Below are 14180 nucleotides of genomic sequence, written 5' to 3' on the forward strand. Positions count from 1 at the left end.
TAATCCATTACTGCATGGATTCTTCTAGCTTCCTTCCCTTACTTGTCTGAAAATTCTTTAACAATGAAAAATCTAACTCCCAGAATCTGCCATTCATTTACCTAATTATTTAATTCAGATGCACATAGAATAGTGTTAGGATTGTTAACTCATGCCTGCATGGGAATGAACTTTATCAACTGAAGTACAATACATGTGTGTTATGCAATGTACATGCAGTTTCTTTTGTCTTTACTTTTACAGATTCCATTTGTTTAAAGAGTTACTTAGATCAGCACCTCCCCCCCCAATTCCCTTAGATGAAGTTGTTTCAGATATTTATAATACAGTTAGATTATTTCATCAACCTATATCTCACTGACTTCTGAAATTTTTAAAAAATTTTCAAACAGTAAGTTTCTCTCCGTGTACTGTAAAGTTCTATGGGTTTTCACACATGCGTGAAAGCCATTTATCAAATTATCAAAAATCCCCTGTGCTTCATCTATTCAGCCCTCTCCATCTATACTTGAATGCCTCGTAACCAATGATCATTTTACTGTCTATAATTATGCCTTTTCCAGAATGTCATATAATTTGAATTATACAATATGTATCCTTCTTAGAATGGCTTCTTTCACTTAGAAATATGCAGTTAGGGGCGCCTGGGTGGCTCAGTCGTTAAGCATCTGCCTTCGGCTCAGGTCATGACCCCAGGGTCCTGGGATCGAGCCCTGCATCGGGCTCCCTGCTGGGTGGGAAGCCTGCTTCTCCTTCTCCCACTCCCCCTGCTTGTGTTCCCTCTCTCTCTGTCTCTCTGGCAAATAAAAAAATAAAATCTTAAAAAAAAAGAAATATGCATTTACATTTCCATCTATATCTTTTCATGACTTGGTAGCTCACTTTTTTTTTATCACTGAATAGTATTCCATTGTATGAATTTATCATAGTTTGTGTATGCATTTACCTTTTAAAGGCCATCTTGGTTGCTTTGAAGTTTGGGCAATTATGAATAAAACTTCTGTAAACTCACATGCAGTTTTTGGCATGGACATAAGTTTTCAAGTTAGTTGGGATTATACCTAGGAACACAATACTGTATGGTAAGACTATGTTTATCTTTGTAAGAAACTGACAAACATTTGAAGTGACTATACTATTTCAAACTGTAAATAACCGTAAGTGAGAGTCCTATTGCTCTTCATTCTCATCAGAAATTGATCTTATCTTCTTAATTTTATTTCAGGCATTCTAAGAGGTATATAGTGGTATGTCATTGCTTTAATTTGGAATTCTTTAATGCCACATGATGTTGAGCATCTTTTCATATGCTTATTCGTCTTTTCCATATATGTCTTCTTTGGTGAGTTGTCTCTTCTATTTTTTATTGAATTGTGTTCTAATTGTTGAATTCCAACAGTTCTTTATGTGCATTGGAAATATATCCTTTATTAGATATGTTTTCCAAATACTCTATTCCAATATTTTTTGCATGTATGTTGTCTTTTTTCTTAACATCATCTTTCACAAAGCAAAACTTCTAAAAATTTTAATTTAGTCTAACTTACCAGTTTTTTCTTCTGTGGGTTATGCTTTTGATGTTTTATCTAAAAACTCAACTTCAAGCCCAAGGTCACCTATATTTTTTCTTACATTTTCTTCTGGAGGTTTAATAATTTAGGTCTATGATCTATTTTGAATTAATTTTTGTCAAAGGTGTAAGGTTTACGTTTAGATTTTTTTTTACTTTTTGCATGTGGATGCCCAACTGTTCCATCATCCTTTATTAAAAAGACCAGGGCGCCTGGGTGGTTCAGTTGGTTAAGCGACTGCCTTCGGCTCAGGTCATGATCCTGGAGTCCCGGGATCGAGTCCCACATCAGGCTCCCTGCTCAGCGGGGAGTCTGCTTCTCCCTCTGACCCTCTTCCCTCTCGTGCTCTCTATCTCTCATTCTCTCTCTCTCAAATAAATAAATAAAATCTTTTAAAAATAAATAAATAAATAAAATAAAAAGACCATCTTTTCTCCATTGAATTGCCTTTGCTCCTTTATGAAGGATCACTTTGCTGTATTTATGAGGGTTTATTTCTAGGTTGTTTTTTTTTTTTTGCCCATTTATCTTTTGTGCAATGTTTTACCAATACTATACTGTCTTGATTACTATAGGTACATAGTCAGTTTTGAAATCAGGTGGTGTAAACTCTCCATTTTTTTCCTCAGTATTGTACTGACTATTCTAGGTCTTTTACCTTCCCATATAAACTTTAGAATCAGTTTACCAGTATCTTCAAAATAGCTTTCTGGGATTTTAATTATGGTTGTGTTGAATCTAAATCAAATTGGGAAGAATGAACATCTTTATAATACTATCCTTCAGTACATGAATGTAGAGTAGCAGTCCATTTATTTAGATTTCCTTTGATTTTCACAGACTTCTATGGCTTTTAGCATGTAGATCCTGTGCATATTTTGTTAGATTTGTGCTTATATATTTCATTTTTTTTGTTGTTTTGTAAATGACATTGTTATGCTCTTTGCTGGTATATAGAAAAACAACTTTTGTATACTAACTTTGTATATTGTGGCCTTATTATACTTGTTTATTATTCTGAGAATTTTTTGTTGATTTTTTTGGAATTTTCTACATAGACAGTTATGCCCTTTTTGAACAAAGATGGTTATATTTCTTCCTTTCATTTTCCTACCTCATTGCATTATGTAGGACTTCCAGGATAATATTGAATAGGAGTGATGAGAAAGAACATCTTTGCCTTGTTTCAATCTTAGGTAGAAAGCATCTAGTTTTTTGCATTAGGTATGATACTATATGTACATCCCAGGTTATTTTTAACTGACACTTTAAAAATATTTGAGAACATCTAAGATTGTTGTTAAATTTTTTTGACTTCTGATATCTTTTCTACCTTGTTGATACCAATAAACCACTTACTTAGTACCCTTCAAACTCTATGATTTTGGGGTTGTTTTTAAGGTTTTATTTATTTTTTGAAAGATTTTATTTATTTATTTGACAGAGAGAGACACAGTGAGAGAGGGAACACAAGCAGGAGGAGTGGGAGAGGGAGAAGCGAAGCAGGCTTACCACAGAGCAGGGAGCCCAATGTGGGGCTCGATCCCAGGACCCTGGGACCATGACCTGAGCCGAAGGCAGACGCTTAACGACTGAGCCACCCAGGCGCCCCAGGTTTTATTTATTTATTTGAGAGAGAGAATGAGAGACAGAGAGCACGAGAGGGAAGAGGATCAGAGGGAGAAGCAGACTCCCCGCTGAGCAGGGAGCCCGATGTGGGACTAAATCCCGGGACTCCAGGATCATGACCTGAGCCGAAGGCAGTCGCTTAATCAACTGAGCCACCCAGGCGCCCCCTAGAACTATGATTTTGTTTTAAAGCTAGGATAAGACAGGAAAAAATATAACGATATTCTGCAGAACACTAAGAATAAATAACACCTGATCAGGAACAAGCTCAAGCTGGTAAGCCACTCTCTGAGTCCAAATTAAGAAGAGGGGATTTAAGGTTTGTTTCTTGGTTAGGAGCATCTCCCTCACAATATCTGTTCTCCTCATTCCTTTGGAGCTATAGCCCATTCTTCAGAGTACCTTGTTGTAATTCTATCCCTAGGAAACATTGTTACTAATTAGTAGATGAGTCAATAGAGGTTGAGGGAGTTTGTCCATTACACTGAAATGGGAAAATGGTAAAAGGAGATTTCAACTCTCATTGCCTGGAAGGTGTGTTTCCCATACTCCAAATTGGAATTTTGAATGAATTCCACCATATTAACTATTTATATTCAGTAGTTATTTTCTCTAAAACTCTTGTTAGGATACTGTTCTACATTTCTGATGTTATACATTCATTCAACAAACATCTATGATTATGTTCTTCATGAGAAGCTTTAGAAACTTATCCAGTACGTAAATAATCCCTATGCATGCACATGTTCTGAATTCTAAATCGCTGCTTCCCATATGTAGTTTTGGATTCTGACTATCTGGATCAGCTCAGCATCATTAGCAGAGTTCTCCCTTTGCAGGTACAAGGCAAAATCATTATATAAAAAGGTCATTTTCAGCCCTTATGAGAGTAGTATCTCTGGGCTTATCTTTCCACTTTCCTTTCTGCCAGCTTATTCTGAACAATTATCTTCAGTTTCATTTGGTTATGTTACCTGGTTTGAGAGAGATAGAAGAAAGTGTAATAAATTTATAAGTCATTATGCATCCTCTTGGATTGATTTACATAAGAAAAGGCTTCTGGAAGAAGAGAAGCGATAAGGCAGACACAAGAGAAGGAAAATGCAAGAAAGATCGCAGGGTTTGGACCAGAAGGAGATAAGACTGAAAGAGAAGAGAGAGAGCAAGAGAGAATAAATCTGTCGAAGGATAGCCATGATGAGTGAGACTTTGAGAGAAGAGCAAAGGGGGATTTTGCTGTGAATTAAGCAATATAACCTCTCCATTGTGCCAATTTTAGAATGTTTAATAAATGTTTACATGAATTTTTAAAGTTTTATTATTTTTTATTTATATTATTTTTATATTATTTTTTATTATTTTATTTATTTATTTTTAAAGATTTTATTTATTTAATAGAGAGAGCACAAGCAGAGGGAGAGAGAGGGAGAAGCAGGTTCCCTGTGGGACTCGATCCCAGGACCCTGGATCATGACCTGGGCTGAAGGCAGCCGCTTAACCAACTGAGCCACCCAGGCGTCCGTATTTTATTTTATTTTTATTATCCCACTCAGATAGGTTATTTATTTATTTATTTTAAAGATTTTATTTATTTATTTGACAGAGAGATAGAGCACACAAGCAGGCAGAGAGGCAGGCAGAGAGAGAGGGAGAAGCAGGCTCCCTGCTGAGCAGGGAGCTTGATGCGAGACTCAATCCCAGGACTCTGGGATCATGACCTGAGCCGAAGGCAGGCGCTTAAACGACTGAGCCACACAGGTGCCCCCAGATAGGTTATTTAGTTACACTGCTTTCCTTCTTTCTGCCTAACACCTTGCATATCAACATTCTTATCAGACTGATTGTGATGCTTGATTGCAGCTTTGTCCCTAGAATCTATGACTCACCTGTCTCTTGATTCCAGTCCAACTTGCCTGCTGAAGCAAGCCTGTGCTCATTCATCCCCAACCCATATCCCATGTACTACACTCCCTCTTACTCAAGACTCTTAGACGGTCAGTTGTATTCCCCCCCCCAAAAAAAGCCACATAATTAAATAGAGAAAATAGAATTTTATATGGAGAATTAGCTCTAAAGCTTTCAGAGGGCTGAAAAGCCAAAGAAGGGGCAGAGATTAACAAAAGCAGGAAGCTGCTTGCATTGCTAACACTGCAAAGACATGGAAAAGATGTTACTGAAACTCAAAAACTAGGGCCATGCAGTGAAATCTCAAAACCTATCTGGGGGAGTTGGGATTATGGAGGAAACACAGCTGCTGTTAAAACACTGCAGGAACTGGAAAAAAATAGAAATACTCCGGTTTCTCTTTTTCATCTTCCATTCTCTCACCAGTGCTTCCCTTTGACCAACAGGGACCTGAGTAAGAATTTCTAACAGGACACCCTTTCCAACAGGCTTCCCATGAAGATGCACTAGTGCCTCTGCTGAGGTTGGAGGACAGCATCTGGCTTCCATTTGGGTTATTAAGATCACTGATTCCTTCCCCCCACATTATTTTACCACTTGGTACACCAGTGCTTCCAAGCTATCTGAATGATCTGTTTCTTTGATATACCACCCCCTCCCCAACCTAGAAAGCAGGCAGGAAAAGTTCTGTCCCTACACCTCAGCACTTCAGGGACCCAACTTATATTCTGTCTCTGCCCTCATTCTGAATGTACTTGTTTTGTTCAGATGACTCTCATTTCTACCCTCTTTGTGCAATATTTTACTTTCCCTGCTCAGACATTCACTGTGATATGGGTTTTTATGGTCTAATTGGATATCTGGCTTTGTAGATTTTATTCTTGGCATCTCACTCTGAAACTCACAGACCAGCTTTGACCTACCCCTATACACAGCCCAGATTCTCAGAAACAATGTGGCCAAGGGCCAGGGCTCTAGGCTCTGCTTATGTAAGAGTTCATCCTAAGTAAGGATGGACTACTTATATGCACAAAATGGTTTACACTGAATAATGCTGGCTACTGACCCAAACTCTTGATCAGAGATGGACGTATATGATTTATTAATCTTTACTTTTTAAGTGTTCAGAACTCAAATATGAACACACACACACACACACACACACACACACACACACACACACACTTGGTGTTTCTCCAATACTTTCTTTCCTTCTACCAATCATCCTGGGATGTTAATTAAGATATTGAACTTGGGGAACCAGAGTGGCTCAGTCATTTAAGCGTCCCACTCTTGATTTCAGCTCAGGTCATGATCTCAGGGTCATGAGATAGAGCCCCACTTCAGGTCCCATACCCAGCAGATTCTCTCTCTCCCTCTCCGTCTGTCCCTCCCCCGGCTCACCTCACCCTCTATCTCTCTCTCTAAAAAATTCAAATAAATCTTTAAAAAGATAATGAACTTAATCTTCTTTAAAGAGCACTAAGAAAGCCCTCAAATAGAGTTTTAATTGTCTCTGGGGTCATGTAGTTGCTTTAAAGAATTAAATATGAACAACTTTCTTTTTCCTCACCTACCAGGTAAATATTTCTATAAATTCCATCCTTGAACATTAGTTGAAAATCCAAAAAAAAAAATGTTATGAATTAAACACTTTCTTACTATAATTAGGATTGAGCCACCATAAATATACTTCACCGTCTATGATGTAATAAACTAAAACCCAAAGAAACAGTGTGAGATGTGCCAAGTTTCATTTTAGACTTGTATTCCTTGTATCTTTTTCTTAAGCACCAGTACGTTTATATTCTTTGCACTACTCACCTCTAATCCTAACTATCTAATCCAGTGTTTCTAAAATTCTAATGTGGGTATACATCACCTGGATATCTTGTTAAACTACCGATTCTGAATTATAAGGCCCAGGATAGGGCTTTAGATTCTATATTTATAATAAGCTCTTAGGTGGTGCTGATACTGTTGTTGCAGTCCACACTTTGAGTAGTAAGTATTTAATCAACTTATCCGTATCACCTAATAAGGCAGGAGAAGTATTTATTTTCTCTCAGATGTTGGCATTTTTTTCAGGCAATAAAGCAGAAGGCAAGTAGGAGATCCTGTCTGGTCGAATTTCAGACAGCAGCTCTGGCCTCATGGGAGTCTAGAGGCAATTTCAGGGGCACTTCTGGGGCAGCCCCCTGAACTCCCTCTCCATGGTTGCAGGCAAAGTAGCAGATAGTCTGGTGAGTTGCTTTTGTGGTGGTGTTCTGGTATCATGCAGATGAAGATGTTTTTGTAAGACAGAGAGTAAATTTGAAAAAAGCAAAGATTAAGATATTCTAGTCATAATACCCACTGCAAAGTTTGAACTGTTTGGGGACAGTTTACTTCCACTTGACTGTTAGGAGACAGTTACTAAGTGGCTTTGACTTTTTCACGATATTGGAAACTTACATCCTTTGCATATTGATGCATAGTACAAAAGCAATAGCTTTTGAGCCTTGTGAGAAGTATAAAAAAATATACATTTTCATATGCAATTGTTTTCTCAAATCAAAATTGTAACTGTGATAAAAGAAACACATTTCCCCACATTGGCCTAGGATGAGCAATGCCTCCACGAAAAACTACCGTCAAAGGGTCAAAGGACCAGTGCTTGGGGCCATTTCAAATCTCTTCAGGTCCTTTAGATTAGATCAGTTGTTTAATTTAAATCTTTAAAGCACTTAAATTCTGCTCTTACATTTCTCTTTCTAAAATAAAAACTCTTTGTTTAATGTGTCATTTTATCAGAATTTTACAGCAGTGATAGCACGATGCACACAGGCTTCAGTATCTCTCTTATTAGCATCCCTTAGAGAAGAATGGCAGAATTATACTTTCATGCAAGACACTAAGAAATAAAAGAATGATTTAAAAGCAATATTAAAATTAGAAATCGGCTAGGTTCTGGGACTAGATACTATCTAGAAAATGTGGTAAATCGTCCATGTTTTTCACACAGCATCACTCTGCATTGTGAGATTCCCTGGGTCTTTTGGTGTGCTGGCTACTTCTTTGTAAGTGGCTGAGTAAATTTATCATCTCTGTGTCATATGAGCTCACTGCTGGCACCGTTTCAAGAAATCTCATTATTTTTTGATGTCTGTGATGGATTAAAGATGAGAATATTGCTGGCCTAAGGCTTCGTTAGTCCCGCCTGTCATATTTGTCAGCTACAAAGCAGCTCTGCCACAGGGTTAGGAGGGCATTTGGGATAGTGGGCCATTAAAACGCGGTTCCATTACTTACACTCAGTTAGACTGAGGAAATGGAGGGTAACAAGTGTGAGAGTTGTCCCATGGGAACCATTTTTTTTATTACACACCTAAAAAAGAAAAATCAAGATGACAGCAGAAACAGCAAGAAGCTCTCTCTACATGGGATGGCTGTGGGTGAAAAGTGCTTGTTTGGGTAACCTCACAGGCAACTCTGAGAGTTCTGTGGCCAGGCAATATCCTGCATGATCAGCCCTGATTCTTATAAGGAACTGACCTTGGTTGGCTCTCTGGCCTCTTAGAGGCAGAACAAGGCTGTCTGAAGTCTTTTGAGTCCTCAGAACAAAGACTACCATGGCGTATGTTGAGAATAACCAGTAACACATTGTGATTGGAAAGATATTCTCAAGAATATTTTCAACCCCTAATAGCCTAATTTAAAATGACCTTTACTATTGTAATTTTTAAGTAGCCACTATATTCATAAGTTTTCACAAATACCGTATAGTACAAGGTAAAGCAAAATGATATCTACAATGTTACTGAAAAAATGATGATCTTATTCATGGTAATGCTTTCTGAGTTTATTTCCTTTATGTTCATGTAGGAAATAAGACATATGGGTCAGACTACCCAGGGATGTAGGTGCTTTGGGGATTTCTTCCCTGAACCCCAATAGAATCATTTATTGTACCAACTACTCTACTAGATGATAGGGAGATGGAGGTTTAAAAAGAAGGCTTACAATCTATTATGGTAATTGACATTAAATCAGCTTACAAATAAATAAATATAAACCATGCATTTTGTTCAGTTCATTTCAAGGTATTTGTGGATTTTTTTTTTTCCCAAGATACTATGTTGGGAATTCTGGCTGACATAGACATGAAAAACATCACCTTCTCGACCTGCATGATGATTATAGTCTTTTAGGAAAGAAAGACATGTAAAGAGATCATATAATACTTTGTAATATATTGTCTGAAGCTGTGATTGTCTCTGATTCTGTCGATTCTCTTTCCTTCCCTTCCTTTTCTTTCCCTTCTCTTCTTTTTGTCCTTCCTTCTATTTGATTATCCAACAAATTATTATGTTGATAATATGTATCAGGGACTACGTGCTAAGTGCAGCCAGAGAGGATCAATTGACTGCTTATTATGTGCCAGACATAATGCAAATTAGTTTATATTCATTAACGCAAGCAATTTTAAAAATGGTAGTATTATTTTCTTTTTATAGATAAATTGGGACTGAGAAATATTAAATGATTTGTGCAAATAGTCAGGTAGAAATGTTGGCTTTTGAACAAAGGTCTGTGTGATTTCATATAGTGTGTGATCTTATTCACTATACAGTTATACAGGAGATCTGTGTTATACTGTGAGATATTTTTCAAAGAAAACACAACTTTTAGCCAAAACTGAACAAAGAGAAATTATTTCTAAAAAGTGAAATTATTTATCCAAACCCTGGTCACTTAATTTTAATGCATTAACAATGTCCCAAAATCAATGAACTCACACTGATAATGTATTTCTTAATAATATGTTTTAATGCCTTTTATTAAGTAATACTATAAAATAGTGTGTATATGTACATGTATATGTATATATATACTCATAATAAGAAAAACTTTAGTAAAAATACTTTCATCTTTAAAATCTTAGTTCTGGGCTTAATGGAAAATTACTGGGACCTACTAATTGGCTGCACCAAAAACAGGGGTTGTGAAAGTTTAACTCTGAGAGAGTATGACTTTGGGCAAGTAGTGGGGTGTACTGGGAAAACATTCATAATCATCTCTATCAACTTGGCTTGCACAGCCAGGAGGGTGGAGGGAGGCAACTTGAAGTTTGATAAAGGTCCAAAGTATCTGTCTTTTACTTAACCTTCTTTAAGGCAGTAAAGCAGGATGGAAGGATTATGTTTTCTATATTCACTTGACACAGAGCACAAGATATCACACACTGGCTCTCTTTAAGCCAGGTTTTCAGTGTAGGATAGTCATGCCGCTATGAAGTGTAATGCCTTAAAGCTCTGTCAGTGATGGGAAACTGAATTTGGATATTACCTTTATAAGCCGAGCATCCTCATGTAGTGCTTCTGAGGGAGAAAATCAGTGGAAAGATAGATTAGGTGCTATTTTAGGAAACACACCCTTTAGTAGGACTAAGCTGTTACTCGACACCTGTGAGGACCACAGAGTCTGGTGAAGTGTGACATTGGCCGCTGTAATGAGTTAAGGGCCACTCCTATGTATTTAAATGCTCAGAGCCACCTTAGCTAGGCCTGTTCCTCTCCGTGCACTGTGGACTCAACTTAAGAAACAGCTCACTCACCCATGTGCATGGCTGAGCACATCCATCCTACAGGACAGGCCATTCTCATCCCTTTACCCCCACAGGCTCTTTCAGAGGAACCCAGGAGAACTGTTCACTCAAAGGAAGAATTGGATGTCTAAACCCCCCAAGAGATGTACACTATTAATTCCTTCCTTAAGGCTTTTTTGGTGCCTAGACAAAAATTGTAAACAAGCTGAAATGTGTACTTCTTACTCTTTCAGTGTCATACATAAAACAGTCTGATACCCCCAGATCTGATTTCATGCATCCAGTGTTTTAAACATTTAATCCCACTCTGCCACCTTCCATATTAATCTCTAAAGCTTTGTTTTGTTCATGCACCCCTTGTTCAAAAGTAGTCAGTAATGCACCCCCCCTACACTCCTTGTCCCCTATATATGTGACTGCTGGATGCAGCATAAAGTCTGTAGAACTGTTTCCACAAAAATTTTCATGAGTTCAAAGATTCTTGAGTTCAGGGACTATGTCTATTATTTCTTTTGAATTCCTCAGTGTGGTATCTAGCATGATGCCTTAAATATAATATGCCTTCATTAGCACTTGAAAATATTTGCCTTTTTTATATTTATTTTTTCCTATTTTCAAAGCCACATTTGACATTAGTTAAGTTGCTTATTTGGAAATAAAAGAGTATTAGCAAATGAAGATCGCTTGTCCCAAATTTTTTTTTTAATTAATGCAGTTTTAACATTTAGCTATGCTTTCTCTATGAAATATCATGTTCTGTTAGATTTTCACAATTCATTTTTGGCTATCAGTACTTTTCTAAGAGTAGGAAAATGTCTGTTGTATTTGGTACTAGTAGAGTTACTGAAGCTTAGAATTTTACACAACAGAAACATTGTCTTTTTTCTCCCCTTGCACAGCTTAGCTAGTGTTTCTTCGTATTATTTAGTCATTCTACTTTTTAAGTGCCACAGAACTACCCTCTCAGGGGTGTTTTCTCCTTACTTTCTTCACCCCAGTGCTTTCTCACCTCAAGCATAAAAAGGACAGTCAGTGTTTCCTCTGTACATTTTCCATAAGTTCCCTATGCTTTCCTTCAATTGCCATAACCTGCCCTGGCATTTTTTACATTTTCTATTGAAAAAATGAAAACTCTCAGGACACCTGGCTGGCTCAGTCAGAGGAGCATGTGACTCTCCATCTTGGGGTTGTGAGTTCAAGCCCCATGTTGGGTATAGAGATTACTTAAGTAAATAGAACTTAAAAAAGAAAGAAAGAAAAAAAAAGAAAACTCTGATAAAAAACTATTAGGTTTCTTAATTTGTTTATTTTTATAAAGCAAGGTATAATATAAATTAGATATTTAATATATTCTATTAATATCTATAATACAGTATTATAGATGTATATTATATAAAAATAGAATAAACAACTAGCTATATGCTGAAAAATTTCATGCCAAAATAAATTGCTATACTTCTGAAAAAGTTTAAATCAGGTAAGAATACAGAATTTAGAGACATTCTCTGGCATTATTTGACCAAAAATGGAAGAGGAAAAGACAGAGAGTATCATTCTGCCTCCAGACACCCACTACATGAAAGTGGCAAAATTTTACAGTGACAGAGAGGAGAAGCTGGGAATCTCCAAACCTAGGGTTACTCTAAATCTGACATTTCTTAAATATAAGAAATAAAATGTTAAAGAATAGGGGATTAAACTAAGTGCTTTATTCTCATAAATTAATGTAGCCAGAAAAACCATTTCACTTAATTTAAAACATCACCTGAATATTCAGTAGTTATACTTGTGGAATTATTATAAAAGTTATTTATTAAAAAATATTAAAAGTGTTGGGGCGCCTGGGTGGCTCAGTCATTAAGCGTCTGCCTTCGGCTCAGGTGATGATCCCAGGGTCCTGGGATCGAGCCCCGCATTGGGCTCCCTGCTCTTTGGGAAGCCTGCTTCTCCCTCTCCCACTCCCCCTGCTTGTGTTCCTGCTCTCGCCACCTCTCTCTGTCAAATAAATAAATAAAATCTTTAAAATATATATATATATATTAAAAGTGTTTATTGTAATAATTACATCTTAATAATTTCATCTTTTGAATATTATCTATACTGGATGCAGTGTGCACTTAATAAGTTTCCTAGAAATCTTGAGTGCCAAGACAAAGTGCTGAGCCCTTACTTCAAAGACAAATTACTACATTTTAAAGCTGGCATCATTAAACCAGGGAGTTGGTTACTTCTTAGTAATTGAGATGAATAAATGGATGTATGAATTAAGAATTTAGAAGTTTTCTTTCTCTTTTGGATTTTTCACATAAATTCTACACATAAGTTATATGTATAATACACCATGTAAACCCTGAAAACTTTGAATCACTCTGTATTTATGGTTAAAATCTGATTTTTTTTTATTCATGCCATCTCAAAAGCACTATAAAAACCATATGAATCAAGTCACACTATTGTCTGTAGTTCTTCACCAAACTCATTGATTAGGAACCAAGTGGTAATTTATCCCGATGTATCAGGAAATGATCATTCTGTTTCTTGTTTTGTGGTTGTAATGTCTCTATACTCATAAGGTTCCAGTATAAACATTTATAAATTATCATTGAGTAATAAGAGCAGATTATTTTTCTTTTGTTTTCAAGTGTTATGATATTTTAATTATATATACTAATAGACAGACATTAAAATACCACATGAAATGTGGAAACTACACAAATGGTAATAGCCAAATTAATCCTGCTAAGGAATATGTAGTGGCACATGTGAAAGAAAAGGGAGAAAAGAAAATAAAATTAAAAATAAGACTAACAGATTTTACTTCAAGCTAAATGAATAATGAGGTTAATAAAATGACCCTTAATATACTCAGGGAATTTTCACCAATCACTTCTTAAAGTGTCTGTAACTATAAATCAGTCGCTTATTTCTGATAGCAAATTATTGTTTGAAGGATCATGTCCACAATGACAGCATTTGAAAGCCAACATAATGGCAAGTTACTGTGTATCGAAGATGTGGATCATGCCGTCTTGAGTCTTGTGTGCAGACAGCGCTGATGGAGTTGGGGAAATGGGATTAAAGGAAGTGATTGATCCAGCAAAGGAAGCTTCTATACCTAGATAAATTATGTCCTAGGTTCTATGAAAAACTTACTAAAACTAAGTCAGCTTTCAAGGGCGTCACAATAGATGGGAAAGATATTCAAACATGGCAGAAAGAATACTGAGACACAATTTTCTAAGTGATGTAAAAAGTGGATAATTGACAGTGACCATCCCCCTAAATATTATAATAGATTGACCGATGATCTAAAGACTTAGTTAAGAACCCACTCACTGATCACTGGGAGCAACTGTGAGTTTACTAAAATCAAGTTATTGCAAATCGCTTTACTTCCTCCTTTGTTGAGTTTGTCTCAGTTGAGATAAAAGGAGAGCCTGACCAGCAGGTCTCATTTAAATCTTTGGAGTCAGAAAATCTGGGCAGAG

Source organism: Eumetopias jubatus, unplaced genomic scaffold, assembly GCF_037043125.1.
Source record: "Eumetopias jubatus isolate StellerSeaLion01/CBP00866 unplaced genomic scaffold, mEumJub1_p1.0 scaffold_5, whole genome shotgun sequence".
NCBI classification, from domain to species: domain Eukaryota; kingdom Metazoa; phylum Chordata; class Mammalia; order Carnivora; family Otariidae; genus Eumetopias; species Eumetopias jubatus.